We start from the raw sequence: 15,276 nt of genomic DNA, 5'->3' as shown, positions 1-15,276 counted from the left end.
ACTCCGCACGTAAAGCTACGAGCCATCGGCCCACCTAGATTGTGCCCCCAAAGGAGATTGCTTTCAAGATGAAACGTTTGTGTCCGCGCGCGGCCCAATTACAACGGCTGGTCGGCTCACCGTCGCACGCTTCCACTCGCACACACTGCCTACGGCGCGCGAGGGCGATATTATCCTAGTACGTCTGTATCGCAAACAATACCGGTAGCAAGTACCGGAGGACGTCAACCCGACGCGCCTCTGCCTACCTTCGTTTTTCGCGACGCTTCGCGTCGTTTGTCCTTCCCGCGTTTGCTCACCGTTACCTACACTTTCCTCAATCTGGCGCTACTTTTCCGCGTGCATAGTTTTTTTAAATTTTTTAACCTAGGCAGGACATTAAGCACTATAATAGCAAGAGCTTGGTGGTGCAACCCACCGCCCCGTTCCAAATGGGACCCTCATATCCATCCATCCGTCCATCGCATCCGTCCGTCTGTCCGTCCGTCCATCCGTCCAGCCATCGATCCATGCATCCATCCATTCATCCATTCCTTTAGCTTGCTTCTGTTTTGATTCGCGGTCTTTTTTAGCCTTTAAATAATAATTGGGTAGTTTTCATACTTTTCTGTTTTGTCTCTCTCTTATTTTCGTGTCCGCGGGTGTGTTTCTGGTACGTTTGGATTTACAGGATAGTCAGAGCGACCTTTCGCGCCACGTGCTTCAGCACGGACGTTGAGTCTTTATAGCCTTTAAATAGTAGCTTGGAAGTGGCAAGACTAATAGCTATTAGTGGTTTTACTGTGAGTGTGTGCTAGTAGGAAAGTTAGAGTATGGCCGCCTGGTTGAACAAGTGCGAAAACGTGTCATCCCTTAAGTCTCTGCGGCATTGACTGCTTTTAAAACATTGGTGATAATTACTTTGCGACATTTTAAGGATTTCGATCCTCTGCGTATCGCTTTTTGCCAGAAGGCAGGTGCTCTCCATTATTATAGTATTATAGTGTTTGCTTTAGAAAAAGCCATGCAATATATGGCAAGAAAGCCGGGAAAGCGGGAAGTGTGCGGGGGGTCCCTCAAGGGAGATGAGGGGATAGATGAGAATGGAGAGGGAATCGAGTCAATCGGCACACACTGTCATGTCGATGCTAGGCTAAAGAAACTGTAGGCTTTCCAGGAAGAATTTGTCCAACAGGGGGAAGAGCTCAAAAATGAGTTAAATAGGGAGCGAGATGCACGGAGGGTAGTGGAAAAAAGACTTGAAGCAGCCGAGGAAAAGCAGAACAGGGCCGCTATTGTGAACGAGAATGGTCGCGATAATGGAACGCAGTCCCCCGACGTGACAGGAGAGGGAGTGCCAGCAAAGTACGTGGTATGCGTGCAACGTGGTGAGGGATTAACTGGAAAAAGCGGCACCTAGCTACCTCAGCAGGGAGAGGCAGCAGAGCGAAATGGGGATTATCGCCGGCGACTCAAACCTAGCTAGGTGCTCAGAAGCAGTTGTGGACAGGGTGAAAGGCGATAAGAGTGGCGGTAGGGACATTTCTAGGGCGGACACTGGGTTATGTCATGGAGCGAGCCGATGCAAAGCTCGCAAAAAATGCCCACGTAAGCAAGCTTGTCATAGTAGCAAGTGGGCTAAATCAGGTCCTAAACAGGAAAGGGACAGGACTAGCCCAGCGCTTGGCGAAGAAGGTGGACGACTTGCGCGACCTCTCCCCTCAGGTGCAGATCGTGGTGTGCATGGTGCCGGAGGTGCCTGTACGCGTGTCACAAAGAGCGGTAGTGGCTGCTAATGAGGCGATATGGAAAATAAGCCGAGAGAAAGGCATCGAGGTTGTCGAAGTAAACAGGGAAGTGAGAAGGTGCGGTGGTTTTAAGCGAGACGGGATCCACTTCAATTACAGGCTCAAACGAGAAGTGGGCTGGCGACTTCCTGGTCGCGCTGTTGCTTTTTTAGGGGGCCCACGGGCGCTCAGGAGGCCAGAGTAGGTAGTAATTTAGGACGGTACCCTAAGGGAACATCAGTGTAGCATCACCATCAATAATAGAAAAAGTAGAAAAGCAAGAAAGTGAGCTCACCATGCAATAGGTTACATAAACATGCAGGGCTGCAGAAGAAAGGAAAAGTGGGTAGAGATAGAGGAACGGTTAAATAGAGAACAAACAGGGGTTTATGCGGTTACAGAAATGCACCTTAGAGACTCGGAAGACACGCCAGTGAGTGAGAATGTTCGCGAAGTGTTCAAGAACAGAACTAAGTCGGAAAGAAAGGGAGGGGAGTCGGAATGGTCATCAATCAGAGAGCCAAATGGAAGAGTAAATCCAATGTGTCAAGAGCATCTTTGGTTATCAGGTACAATGAGCGGGAAAACAACTTGGCTGGCCGTTACGTATTTGTGGACCAGAAATAATTGCACAGAGAAGAATAAAGAGTTAGTGAAATGCACAAGCGCTGATATTAAGGGTTTCGGGAATGATGCTCAAATTATCCTATTAGGTGACATGAGTGCCCACACACAGGATTGATAGCCATACCGAAAACAACGGGAAGTGAATTCTAGAACCTTGTGAGCAAGATAAGCTCGCTATCGTGAATACAGGGCCTAAGTGATCACGTGGGAAGTAGGAAACCGGCAATCCACCATTTATTACTGTCTGATGATAGAAGGAATTCCTGATAAGTTCAGAGAAATGGTCATTGATGAGGAAGGGTATAGAAGCATAGGGTGTGACCATAAACGCATCATTTTGAAAATGAGATATGCAGTTGGGAAAGAGAGCAAGGAGTGTGAAATGGCCAACCCAAATTTGAACGCTAAACAAAAACAAACATAGTCATTATAGTCGAGGAAGAGCTTGGCAAATGGCTAAGTAAAGAATGGGAATATAGTGAGCTTCTAAGCGTAATAACGACAGAAATACGGAAAGAGAAACAGCATGTTCACTGGAAATGAAAAAAGAAACCGAAAAGTTGGTGGAACAGGGAGATACGAGAAGCGATCGCACGACGACAGAGAGCATCCCGATAGCAAAGGCAGGCACATAAGGTGCAGTTGCCGCAGGATAAGTAGCCAGTAAATGGGAAATATTCCGGGAGCAAAAGTCTATGGTTCAAATACTGGTGCAAGCAAAAAGGTGAAAGTCAACGTTGGTTGTCAGAAATACGTGAGAAAAAGGAGGCCGCATCTGGAACATTTTGGAACCACGTAAAATTGTTAGGCAACAACATACCCTAGACGAAGATGCAAACAAACTGGAAGGGGAAGCAGCAATAAATTAGATCTAAAAAATAACAGTCCAATCTTTCCAACGCAATGAAGAGTTTTTTTTCCCGACACACTGCTAATATTGAAGCCCGATCAACAACAAAAACATCATCGCAAACATACCAAATCATATGGGTAGATCGATACTACGAATATCGTCTTTTAGAAATATTTTATTTTGCAAGGAAAGAATGAAGAGATTTTCTTGCATCACTAGTGACCGTGCAACACCATTACATACCTGTGCCTCTCAAAAACCCTGAACCTTGGCTTGTACCGCGCTTTCGCAATGAGTGTAAGTTACAATCTATTAAACACAATTTGCCGAAAATTCTACATAATCATGTTCAAGCTAATAAATTCTCTCGTAAGGAGTTGAAGATGTATTTCATTAACCTATAACATATATATTCATGTAATAACGATGTATTCGATAATAACGATGTATTCATGTATAACGATAACCATGTTTTCTTTATTGCCTTTTTTGTTTTATTTGTACAAAATGTCTTGTTGATTCTTGCATATCCTGAGTTTTCAAATTTATCTTTAGTTTGTTTAATAAATTTCTGCTTAAGTTTTTTTCTACCAAAAAGGCTACTGTTATCGCGCTGCCATGTATAACACCTCCTGGGTCCAGTCAAGCTGCTGACGGCAGCTTTTAGCCCGGGAGGACGTTTATAGTCTGTACTAGAAGAAGAATAAACTTGAACTTGAACTTGTATTTGAAGCAAAAAAGAGCATGAAAGAGCCCCAGGTAGAAAAGGAGCTGGTGCTGACAAATTTCAACTGGAGGAAAGCCGAAGAGAAAATTCCTAACCGCACAGCCACAGGGCTAGACGAAGTTTCTGTTAAGATGATTAATGAACTAGGACTGAAAAGTAAGGAAGCTCTGGTGAAAGCAGTGGAAAAAACTTTAAAAGATAGACGAATACTAGACAGTTGGCGACAAAGTAGGATGAATTAATTTATAAAGGTAAGGCGGAGAAAGAACTCACTCGTATAGACCATTGTCCATTACATCGGTAATATGCAGGCTAGCAAATGCAGGCAATCAAATAAAAGCTGCAAGCATGGGCAGAGCATAATGACATTTTGGGAGAACTTCAGAATGGCTTCAGAATAGATAGGCGTTTGAATGATAACTTATTCGTTCTTATTCACTCTATTGCAATATCAAAAGTAGAAACCAAACAGTTATATGTGGCCTTTTTAGACATTACATGAGCCCATGACAATGTAAACCGTAACATTTTGTGGGATATTCTGGAAGGGGAAGCTTGCGTGGCGATTGTCTACAGCTTTTTGAAAGAGGTTTACCTAGAAAATACCGTTTGTGTTGAATGGGAAGGGAGCAGGAGCGATGAGAAAGGTCATATTCTTACGTGTGAAAAGACCCAGACGAAAGAGGCTATTTACAAGCTATTTACACTGGAGCCAGACAGCCACGCCGATCCGGGCTCGCGCTAATGGCAGCGACCAACTTCATCTTCATTCTCGCGGCGGCCCGTCTCTTGAGCATCGCTCGATGATATAGTTATACGACGCCCCGCCCCCCCCCCCCCCCCTCCTGGTGGCAAAAGCGCTGTCACGGTGCTGTTAAATATCCAAAGCGCGTGGAGAATTCTAGGGCTAGAGTCGGACGACGTGAACACTGTCACTGGCTGTCACAGCGGAGGACGTAGTGGGCCTGTGTAACAGGAAAGCAGTTTTTCGCAAAGGCAAACATTACGCGATGGTGACCAAAGCAACACGAGGGTTCCGGGCACAAAATGGACGTCACGGTGACGGAGGTGGTAGCGTTGATTCTGTTTGTCTTGAGACACTTGCAGACGAGCGTGCGCGAGTTGGTGGGAATGGTCAGCATGAGCGATTGCAAAACGAGCATAATCACTAGTTGAAGCTGTGGGGGACGGGATCACAGCGTCCAGTGGTAGCGTCGGTTCTCGGCCATACAAGAGGTAAAACGCGGAAAAGCCAGCAGTTTCTAGACGGGAAGAGTTGTACGCAAAGATAACGGAAGGTAGAGCAAGGTACCAGTCACGGTGGTCGTCTGAAACGTGTTTGAATAAGGTATCTCTAAGGGTGCGGTTCAAACACTCAGTGAGGCCGTTCGTTTGGGGGTGGTAGGAGGTGGAAAAGTTATGCTGTATTGAGCAGGCACGCATGATGTCTTCAATGACTTTTGCCAAAAACATACGGCCACGGTCTTTTCGCAATTGACGCGGAGCACCATGCATCAAAATTAACTCACAGATGAGGCACTAGCTCGATCACGATGTTTTTCCTTTTTTCCTTTATTTCGTTGTGTATAACTCAGAGGGAGCCTGTTCGAGGGCGCTGCTTTATGATCCTGATGGGAGCGCAACCACGTAGTATTCTCCATATTTCGCGATGTTTATTGATTAGTCAAAAAAAATTAGTACGGAATTAGTGCGTCGCTGAAAATACCACAGTTAGATGTACCTTGGCTGTGCCAATGAATGCCTCACTCTCACTTTCATAATTAGGATAATACGTCTCATGTTATATAATGATTACAATTTCCTAATTAAATTTCAGTAATGAAAAAATTACTGGCAGCTGCCCCACTGTACTGTAAACAATATGCACAAGGTTTTCTTCGAGTAAAGCATTGCTCAATTCTTAAATCTTGGTGCATGTAACCAATTGGGACCCCGCGTAAATATTTATGACTTTTGCATGCAACTGACGATTTTTATATCCCTAAAATATGTTGTAAATTATGTGTTTGTTATGAGTCGTTAGCATAGCTTACTGGAAAGAGAAGCAGTAATGAGACATTCCCGTGCATTTCACAGGCCATTGATAAGAGTCTGCCGAAGGGGACACTGAAGTCTGTAGGTTTTTTTTCCGGCTTCAATAAAACATGAAAAGAAATTTGAAGCATGGTAAACACATAGCAACATATTCATTCTCTATGCAGGGCTCTCCATACATTTAGGAATGATTTTTAATTTCGTCCATCTCTTTCAAAATATAATAAACTTCGTTCTTTGTGTATACTGAAGTTTAATGTGTATGTGCATGGTGTTTACAGTTGACATTTATAACAATGTTGAAGTGAGAAAATACGGATGAGGCTGCCGCCGCTAGTGGGCTGCTACTGCGCGTGTCCCCCTATTGTTAGGATTCGCAGAAATGAAGCGAAGGTATGAACTAAAAGCCGTGCATGTCCACCCCAACATTATGCAGTAAGCTAATAGCCCCAGTAAAATTTCACGTCAAAAGGTCCAGGAAAGAAAAAGAAAGCGTCAAGTAATGTTGGTGGCAAAGCGCTGGTAATGGCTCTTAAAAGGTGTGTGGGGGGGGGAAGGGCTCAGCACCCCTCCCCTTCCCGGGAAGACTACGGTGGGGGCTCCGACCCCACAAACCCCGGTAGTCGGCGCCTATGGAGGCTGGTATAATGTATGGTTAATGGTTAGTTATTGTTCCTTTTCAGTACCAAGCGGCCTAAATTAACACAAAGCTTACCACAATGGTATCAGTGGGCCTTAAGGCAACACCTTTAATTATATAGAAAAGGAATGACGTCTCGCGTAAGCTAGCCGGAAAGCATTTTGCCTGAATACATGTAACCAGATTGCTTTCAATACGCGTCCTGCAGGCCTGCAATGTCAAAGTTCTGAATAGCGGTCCCGCATCACTGCGATCACTTGTTCTGTACTGCAATGATGCGTAAAAGTGCTTCTAAAGGCTATACACGTGATTTTTCCGTGCTGTGGCAGAACGAAACGTAGCACAGGGTTTGAGTCTCTCTAAGGGGGGATGGGGAGGAGAGGGGGCATGTTGCTTGACAGATGCCGACAAGTTTTCGTTACCTGCGCTGTTGTTTGCCGCGAATTACTTATTTCACCACTGGAAAGTGATATGCAATCATCGTACGCATGGTTTGCGAGTGTTCTTGAAGAATGGAATGCAGCTTCAAAGTTTAATGTACAGACAGGTATGCCACTCATCATATGGAGACGTAATCTCAATATAAGTGGTGTATTCCAGCATTTAATATGCATAATATATAATATCCTGCAATCTCGCTCATATACGCGTTCTTTTCTTTCTTTTTGGGCACAATGTCCACCGCTGAATTAAGCGCCAGGCTCGAGATGGACCGTGCTAGTTGTACATTGCGCCGTCTTTAGCAAGTGCATCACCAACTGGGCCAACCTCACTGCCTCCTTACTTCGTGGCATGTCGCTGTAGTTTTTTGTAGTGAGCGTCGCGTTCGCATAGGGGAAACGCTAAGGCTGTCCGCTAAGAGAAATATAGCGCACATTTTTTTGTGATAGTGTTGATGATGATGAATATTCTGAACATAAAGAATTACTGAGAAAGGAAGACAATTATTACAGTCTAAATAAAAATGCATATTTGTCTAACAAACTAAATTTTATTAATCGTGCTCGGCCTGTCTTTTTTCTATCCTCCTCATTTGAGTATTGTCATCCCATCGTCGTCACGCCATCGTCGCCGTACCACCGCCATCGATCCAGCGACCTCATTTTCGTCATTTTATCGTAATAATGCTGTCGGCATTCAATCGTGATTACGCAGTCACTATGCATTTTGCAGATTGTCTATCTTTGCCATTGCGACGTCGTCACACAGAAGCTATCATGCCTGCCTTGCCATACCGTCGTCGTCGCGTGGTTTTGGTAGGAGACGTTGATGTCACTGCCGCTCCTTCATCCGGTTGTTGTCATACAATCTGGTTGCCCTCATCGTCACGTCATCGTCATCGTACAGTCGTGACACAACTTGCCCTCAAGTCGTTGTCACACCATCTCCCTAAATCACTAATCGATAGTGAATGCCTACACGCCGTTGTCGTTACACGCCTTTGTGGATCGCTCGATCGATTTCCGCTAAGTCACTGCACTGTCACTACGCCAACGTCATGCATATCATCGTCATGCCTCCATACTAATGCGCGACCTTGGAAAGCTAGGGCCATAGTAAAGTGGGTCGCCATTGCAGTATGTGGCATTTAGGCGAAGTAATAATGGTGTAAGAATTGCTACTGCACGTGGATAATGAACGCCACTGCAGGAATGTGTTCTGTCGCTACATTTCTCGTTTGCTATTCGCATTATCGTTAAAAGCCATCGTAGGATGTGTTCTGCCGTAATTTCTTTATAACCGTATCACTGCGTCTCCGCGGGGAGCCTGAAAAATGTGTTAACATTATTACGCTACGAGGTGGCGCTCCCCAGAGCTAAATTCCTTTTGTTCAGGAAAGTAGGATATGGTTGAATTTTGCCGTAACCGAATTAAGTGATGTTCCCTGGATGGGAGCTCGCGACTTCGTGCTCAGAAGCAGATGTATATCTACTGGCATGTACTAACTCTGGAGAATTGGCCAAGAATCGGATAATTAATAGTAAAGTGTAAAATAGGTCAAAATTTTATTATATGTAAGCTGTAATCGAAACATAGACTGTAGAGCCTGCACAATTTTATGAAACTGAAAATTACGCCATTACCCTAAAGCAAAAACAATTCAAGTTCAATTTGTGTGACAGAGACCGATTCGGAGTTTATACATCTCCTTGATGCTAAAAGATAATTTTGGATGGCAGCGCTAGCCATCCGTCGCTATGCGCAAACGTACAGGAACAGAAAGAAAGCTTATTTTGATGAGCTAAATCTAATACGAGAAGACGGTGTGGTGTTTCTAGGGTTCATTTTCTTAAGCTAATAAATCGCCGACAAGAAATAAAAAAAATATTCTGTGGTTCCATCTTCCATACAGACAACAAATCAGTGAGGGTGCCAGACCAGCCCTGTATAAATAAAGATTGAAAGAAGGTACGCAACAGCGAAGCCTACTAATAGGTACTACAATTTTTCTGTATTGACAAAGAGTGCTTTTCCAGCGGTTCAATAAGTGTTTGAAAGGCGAGGAAATTATATAGATGGCACAGACAAATCTCGCATTATCATTTGCCTCCCAAATCTTGGAGCTATGATTAAGGCTGATGTAGGGAGAATTTAGATGGCTGGGCCAGCTAGCGATGCTTTTGCCTATGAACCAGCCGTTTCATTTAGAACTAGGCCTGTATTCGAAGGTACCCAGACTAAATGGATATTAGTTAGGTCTTTAGGTACTAAGGATTTAAGCACTCGCAGAACCCGAGATTCATTAGGATGTGGTGAGTGTAGTACAAAAGGATGAATCAGTAATATTGATTACATAATCTATTTTTGGGCTTAATTTACAAAGGGCCAGTACTACTGCAGAAAATTCTGCAAGGAATATTTGTACCAACTCCGGAAGGCGCTGGGAAAATGATCAATCGAGAATAGGGCTGGATATACCAATGCCACAATTTTCTCGGTTCTGCGTGGCATCAGTCGCACAGCGACGACGACGACGAAGCGGAAATTTAGGGCGGTGCAGCGCGTGCCGATCTGAGCGTGGAAGGGACGCGTGGCAGCATTAGGAAGAACGCGGCCAGCGTGGCACACGAGCGAGAAGATTGGGTCCCGGGCGCTGTGGTAGCCGGGCTTCCTGGCCCACGCTCCCTTCGGGCTCCCACTTGGACCGAAGCCCATGAGGTCCTTCCTTTGTCCAGGAACTGGCAAACCTGAACACGGGTTGGCACAGCGTCTCCAGCACCGTGGCCAAGCTCCAGCATCGAGCTCGAGATTGCACCGGCGTCGGTCAACGCTGCCTGGACGACACTAGATCAGCGTCGACTATTTGCATCTACGGCTGCAAGACCCACACAGGCCCTCGTCCTCCTGGTCGTATGATCAGGTAAGGTCTTTGCAATGGCAGTTACATAAGTTTCACAGGGCGTTCTCTTAAAGGGCTGGGTTATTCTATGCGTTCTATGATTCACTTTTGCTTGTCCTCGCGAGAATGTTTTTAATGCAATGCATTCTTCTCGGAATGCACTCCCTTGCGGGTGTCTTGCTGTTTAACTACGCGAATCTCGCTGATAGTCCAGCTATCTTGTTTTCTTTGACGATTCATCTGTTATAGCCGTCTAAAATGCGGTGCCATAGGCGTGATTACATATGTGAACTGCAGCCACTGGATAAGTGCCGCGTGGCTTTAGCTTTCTTTGTCTTACCGTATCTTGTAATTTTAAATATTGTCGGTCTTACTGTAAATATCAGAACTGCAGCATATATCCCCGGCCTAATCGTTCGCTGCTCAACATTTATATAAAACCGTTGACTATATTTCATGGCTGATTCGCATTATATCATCAACTATACTTGCCTCTGTCATATTTTGGTCCCCTTCGTATCGCTAAAAAGAGCATCATTTTTTCTTTATTACCTACATTTATGAAGCACCATCAAACTGAGATGACCAGACTTGTCGCAGCTGTGGAGCAGGACATCTAAATTAGATAACAAATACATCATGCGCCGCTCTAAAGGACATTTACAGTTTCTATGAATGACTCTTTGTGACACGTAACTAATACCTCACGTTTGTCATCTTTAGTCGATCTAGAAAATTTTTACGAAAATTTCATTTGTTATTGGCACTCCGTTACGCGCTTGTAAGCTGACACGCTGCGGTATTAAAATGTTTGGCAAATTCTGTAGAACGTATCCGCGTCTTAACAAAAATTTTTTTGGAACTTAGCTTTCTGCGGGAAATACAGGCGCTTTCGTTCAGACCAATTCAGCCGTTGCCCGCGTACCACGCTTTGTGGTGTCGGCGCTGATGTAAGTGTGCTGTGTTTCGCATGACAGGGGACTGTTGAGGCCGCTTTAGAGTCCGACGTAGCATTGACGCGCGCGCACGCTCGCCAGGCCGACGCCACGCTAGCGAAACCGCTGACGTATATGGCGTCCGTCGGGGTCCCCCAGCTACAGCAGGCGCGAGATGCGACATGCATGCTCCATCCCGCACCGGCCTCGGTCACCCAAAATTCACTGCGTCCGCGTCTCGCCGCTGGCGGTGGCGCGTTCCCTTGCACATTGCAGCGACCTAGCACTTACGTGTTCATCATGAAACGCCTAGTTTCGCATAAAATGCTCACGCGTCTGGGTGGCACGGCGCACGCGGTGGACTATATTAGGGCGAGTTTTCGCGTAGCGGTGATAAGACGAAGCTGGCATCGCCAACCTCCGCCGACGCTGGTTCACGCGCACGCTGCGTCGTACTGTAAGGTGGTCTTTACGCGTATAGCCAAGTTTTTCTACATAGCCATTAATTGAATTATGCGGTTTTACGTGCGAAAACCACGATCTGATTACGAGGCACACCGTAGTGGGTGACTCCGGAAACTTAGATCGCCTCGGGTTCTTTAACGTGCGCATTAATCTAAGTACACGAGTCTTTTCACATTTAGCCCCCGACGAAATGATTTCGATCCCGCAACTTCGTGCTTAGCAGCCCAACACCATAGCCACTAAGCAACCACGGGGGGTCACAAAGCCATGGTACCAGACAGTTCGGAGTGCATTTATTATTGTCGAATGCCAACGGCCGAGAGGGCGTGCCGTCAGGGCACCGGCGCCAGGAGGGGGGATGTTTAGGGAGATGTTTACTTCGGGGGCAGCTACGTAGGTGCGCCTGACCGCTCTCGCGTGGGGCCCTGTATTGAAAGGGATCGGCGGTGGGTACAGATGATAGGGATACTGAGGTTTGATAGATCCGTATGCACTATGCTCTCTGCGCTTAGTTCGCAGTGGAGCGAGAAGCAGCATGAAGGGCCAGCGCTCACCAGTGCTGCTGTTCTTCCTCACACCAGCGTTTTGACAACGAGGGCCCGCGGTCATCCAGTGAGATTACTTGTTTGTGTGTGCGCGAGTCATACCATGCTCGTTAATTTGGTTAATAAGCGTATGTTTACAAGTGTAGCCAACCGATAATACAAGTACTTCTTATAGCTGCCTAATAATTTGCTATAGAAATCGATTATTTGACTTTCAGACAAAACTGCGCAACACATGGTACTGAGTGGAAGAAACGGAAATGGTTCTTGCGTTGTTTGTCGATATCCTCCGCCCAGCAGGCTTTGTGCTAGTTTTTCCTTGTGTGGCGCAGACCACTATCGTCAGATGTCGCAATCCAAACATTAGTAACGTTGTAAATGTAACAGCGATGAAATTGTCACCCAAGTTGTTCTTGTTGTGCAAACTATCTTAGAAACGAACATTCTGTCCACTGACAGCAGCTAATTATGCATAAGAAACTTATACTGGTTTTCCAGAAAGAAAGCTTCACTCTAGAAGAAATATCCATCTTGGTGCGAGACTCGAATGCATAGCCATGTCTATGCCTACCCAACGAGAAATTTGCCCATCGTCACGTAGAACGAACGAACATACCGCCCTAAACTATGGCGCATACCCCCGCAGTAGGGTTTCTGTGGTCGGAGTACGAGTGTTTCACCTCCTAGGCATAGACAGCTTCACTGTAAAAAGAGTGAACACCTTCCTGCTAGTGCCCAAGACGATCATAAGGCGCACTAACAAATGAAAGTTTATTGAACATGCCGAGTAAATGCTGGTTGACAAGCAATAAATCAGTTACACAAAAAGCAGCAAGAACTGATGTGTGTCCATAGAGATCCCAACAGGAAACGCATCCGTCACTGAAAGTTTGACCCCCGCAGGGGCATCTGCGTCAGCAGGCGTTTGGTGTGTTGCGACACCACGTACCCGAGCACATGGGGGTTGGACCCTCCCGCGTGTAGCCGTGTCTGGGGAAAAGGGGATCCTGGGGGTTGAGCCGATGCTGGGTGTTTGGACCTTTAAGGCCCCCCGGCGGAGGCAACACACCCTTTTGGCCTCTGCTTCACATAGACGGCACCCCCGGACTGACCCACCCGGGGGAAATCGGCAGTCGCCTTTTCCTGTCCCTCTCTTCGCACACCTTCGTCTTTCCCTCTCACTTTTAGTCTTTCCTGTCTTCTTGTTCTTCTGATAACTTCCAATATTCCTGGCGGCGAGGGTTAACCTGGTGTGCTATGACCTACCTTGGTTATAACATATGTGGTTATAGCGACGATGTACAGTTGGCATGGTAGGGTTTGCTTCACCGCATACCCTGCCGTGTCCCCTTGTTGGGCTCGGTGGTGGGTGACTGGCATCGACGCTGAATACACAACACATTTCATGGGAACTTCCAACCCCTTCTGTACCGATCGTCCCTCTAAAAGGGGGCGCACCGATGCTACGTTTCAGTTTTTTCTAAAAGGCACTCAGACTTTCCCTAAATTTAATGTTGTCCACAGTGACAAACCCGACAAGAAAGCAAGAACTATTTCACCATTCGTTGTCGCGAAGCATCTCGCAGAGACCATTGGAGGCGGCTATAAGATCACCAAGCTGGCCAGTGGGGACCTATTACTAGAACTAAAAGACAAAGCACAACACGACAAGCTAACAAACCTCGTACAACTTGGAGACATCCCTGTCAGTGTGACAGCACACCGAACCATAAATACAGCCAAAGGCGTAATCTCTGACATAGACTTGATGGACTTGACCGATGAAGAACTCCTGGATGGATGGAAGGATGAAAACGTAATAAGTGTACAAAGAATAAAAATTAGACGTGACAACAAGGAACTGCCAACTAAGCACCTGATTATTACCTTTGGCTCTAGCACACTACCAGAGACATTAGAAACTGGATATACCAAACTCAGAGTACGACCATACATCCCAAACCCTCGACGATGTTTTAAATGCCAGAGGTTTGGTCATGCTTCTCAGAGCTGCCGAGGGCGGCTAACATGTGCGAAATGCGGCACCAATGATCACTCTGCAGATGACTGTAAGGCTGAGCCCCGTTGTAGTAATTGTAACGGTGGCCACCCTGCATATTCTCGATCATGCGCAGTCTGGAAAAAAGAAAAAGAAATAATTACGATAAAGGTAAAAGAAAACATAACTTTCAGAGAAGCAAGACAGCGCATATCACCAACATTTGCACAGAACACATCTTTCGCCGAAGTGGTACGTCGGGGGGCAGTACCACAACGGCACTTGGCGGACGCCAGCGCCACGCATAGCGAGCGTGCGGCAACGCCACCCGCCCCCACGGTGGGAGCAGCGAAGGCTGCCCTACCTCTCCCGAAATTGTCCCCAGTGGAGGCCTCTGCTGGTGCTGGCACCAGTCAGCCCAGCTCCGAGGTCAAGACAAGCCCACCAACCACCAGGACGGTGGGCTCCAAGGCCTTGTCTTTAAAGACAAGGCCTTCGCGGAAAACTCACCGCTCGCAAGAGCGCATGTCCAGTGCCTCTCAAGAGGCTATGGACACAACACCCAGTCAGAAGGCGCAGTTGACGCCTAAGGAGCGGCGCGACTTTGTCGACCGCTCCAGGAAAGACAAAACTCCACTTACAGGGCCTCAAAAGGGCGCTGTAAGCTAAATCAAATCCATTCTCCTTGACACATAGCACAACATTTATGTTAATATGGATACACTAATTATTCAGTGGAATATCAGAGGCCTGCTTTGCAACCTCGACGATGTCCAAGAAATCCTTAAAGAACAAACTCCAAAAGTGCTGTGTGTCCAGGAGACTCACTTGAAATCTAATCATAAAAACTTCCTACGTCAGTATGTTATTTTTCGGAAGGATCGCGATGATGCCCTCGCATCATCCGGCGGCGTAGCCATCATAGCTGACAAATCTATAGCCTGTCAACACCTATGGCTACGAACACCCCTTGAGGCAGTGGCCGTTCGTGCTGTATTGTTAAATAAACTGATAACCATTTGCTCTTTATACATACCGCCGCATTTTCAGCTTCACAAACAAGAATTCCAAACATTAATAGATCAGTTACCCGAACCATATCTTGTGCTTGGAGATTTAAATGCACACAGCAACCTATGGGGCGACTCACGCTGCGACGCGAGAGGTCGCCTGATTGAACAATTCCTTTTTTCTTCAGGGGCATGTCTTTTGAATGGGAAGGAGCCCACGTATTACAATCTGGCAAACAAAACATACTCCTCAATAGATCTTAGCATTGCATCTCCAACTCTTCTACCCCACTTTAAATGGAAAGTTATTAAAA

At 46.2% G+C, this 15,276-nt stretch overlaps 1 protein-coding gene across 16 annotated transcripts in view; it reads left to right on the top strand.

Moving 5' to 3' along the window:
- LOC139061333 (uncharacterized) overlaps nucleotides 1–15,276 on the top strand; it is a 284,688-nt gene that overhangs the window by 35,315 nt on the left and 234,097 nt on the right. For all 16 annotated transcript variants that reach the window (XM_070541220.1, XM_070541213.1, XM_070541217.1 and 13 more), the window contains one exon: nucleotides 9,845–10,029. The gene's annotated coding sequence lies outside the window, so the exon portion shown is untranslated. The remainder of the gene's footprint in view (nucleotides 1–9,844; nucleotides 10,030–15,276) is intronic.

This window comes from Dermacentor albipictus, chromosome 6 (genome assembly GCF_038994185.2).
Source record: "Dermacentor albipictus isolate Rhodes 1998 colony chromosome 6, USDA_Dalb.pri_finalv2, whole genome shotgun sequence".
NCBI lineage: Eukaryota > Metazoa > Arthropoda > Arachnida > Ixodida > Ixodidae > Dermacentor > Dermacentor albipictus.
The sequence above is the reverse complement of the archived record's forward strand: the minus strand, read 5'-3'. Positions and strand labels throughout refer to the sequence as shown.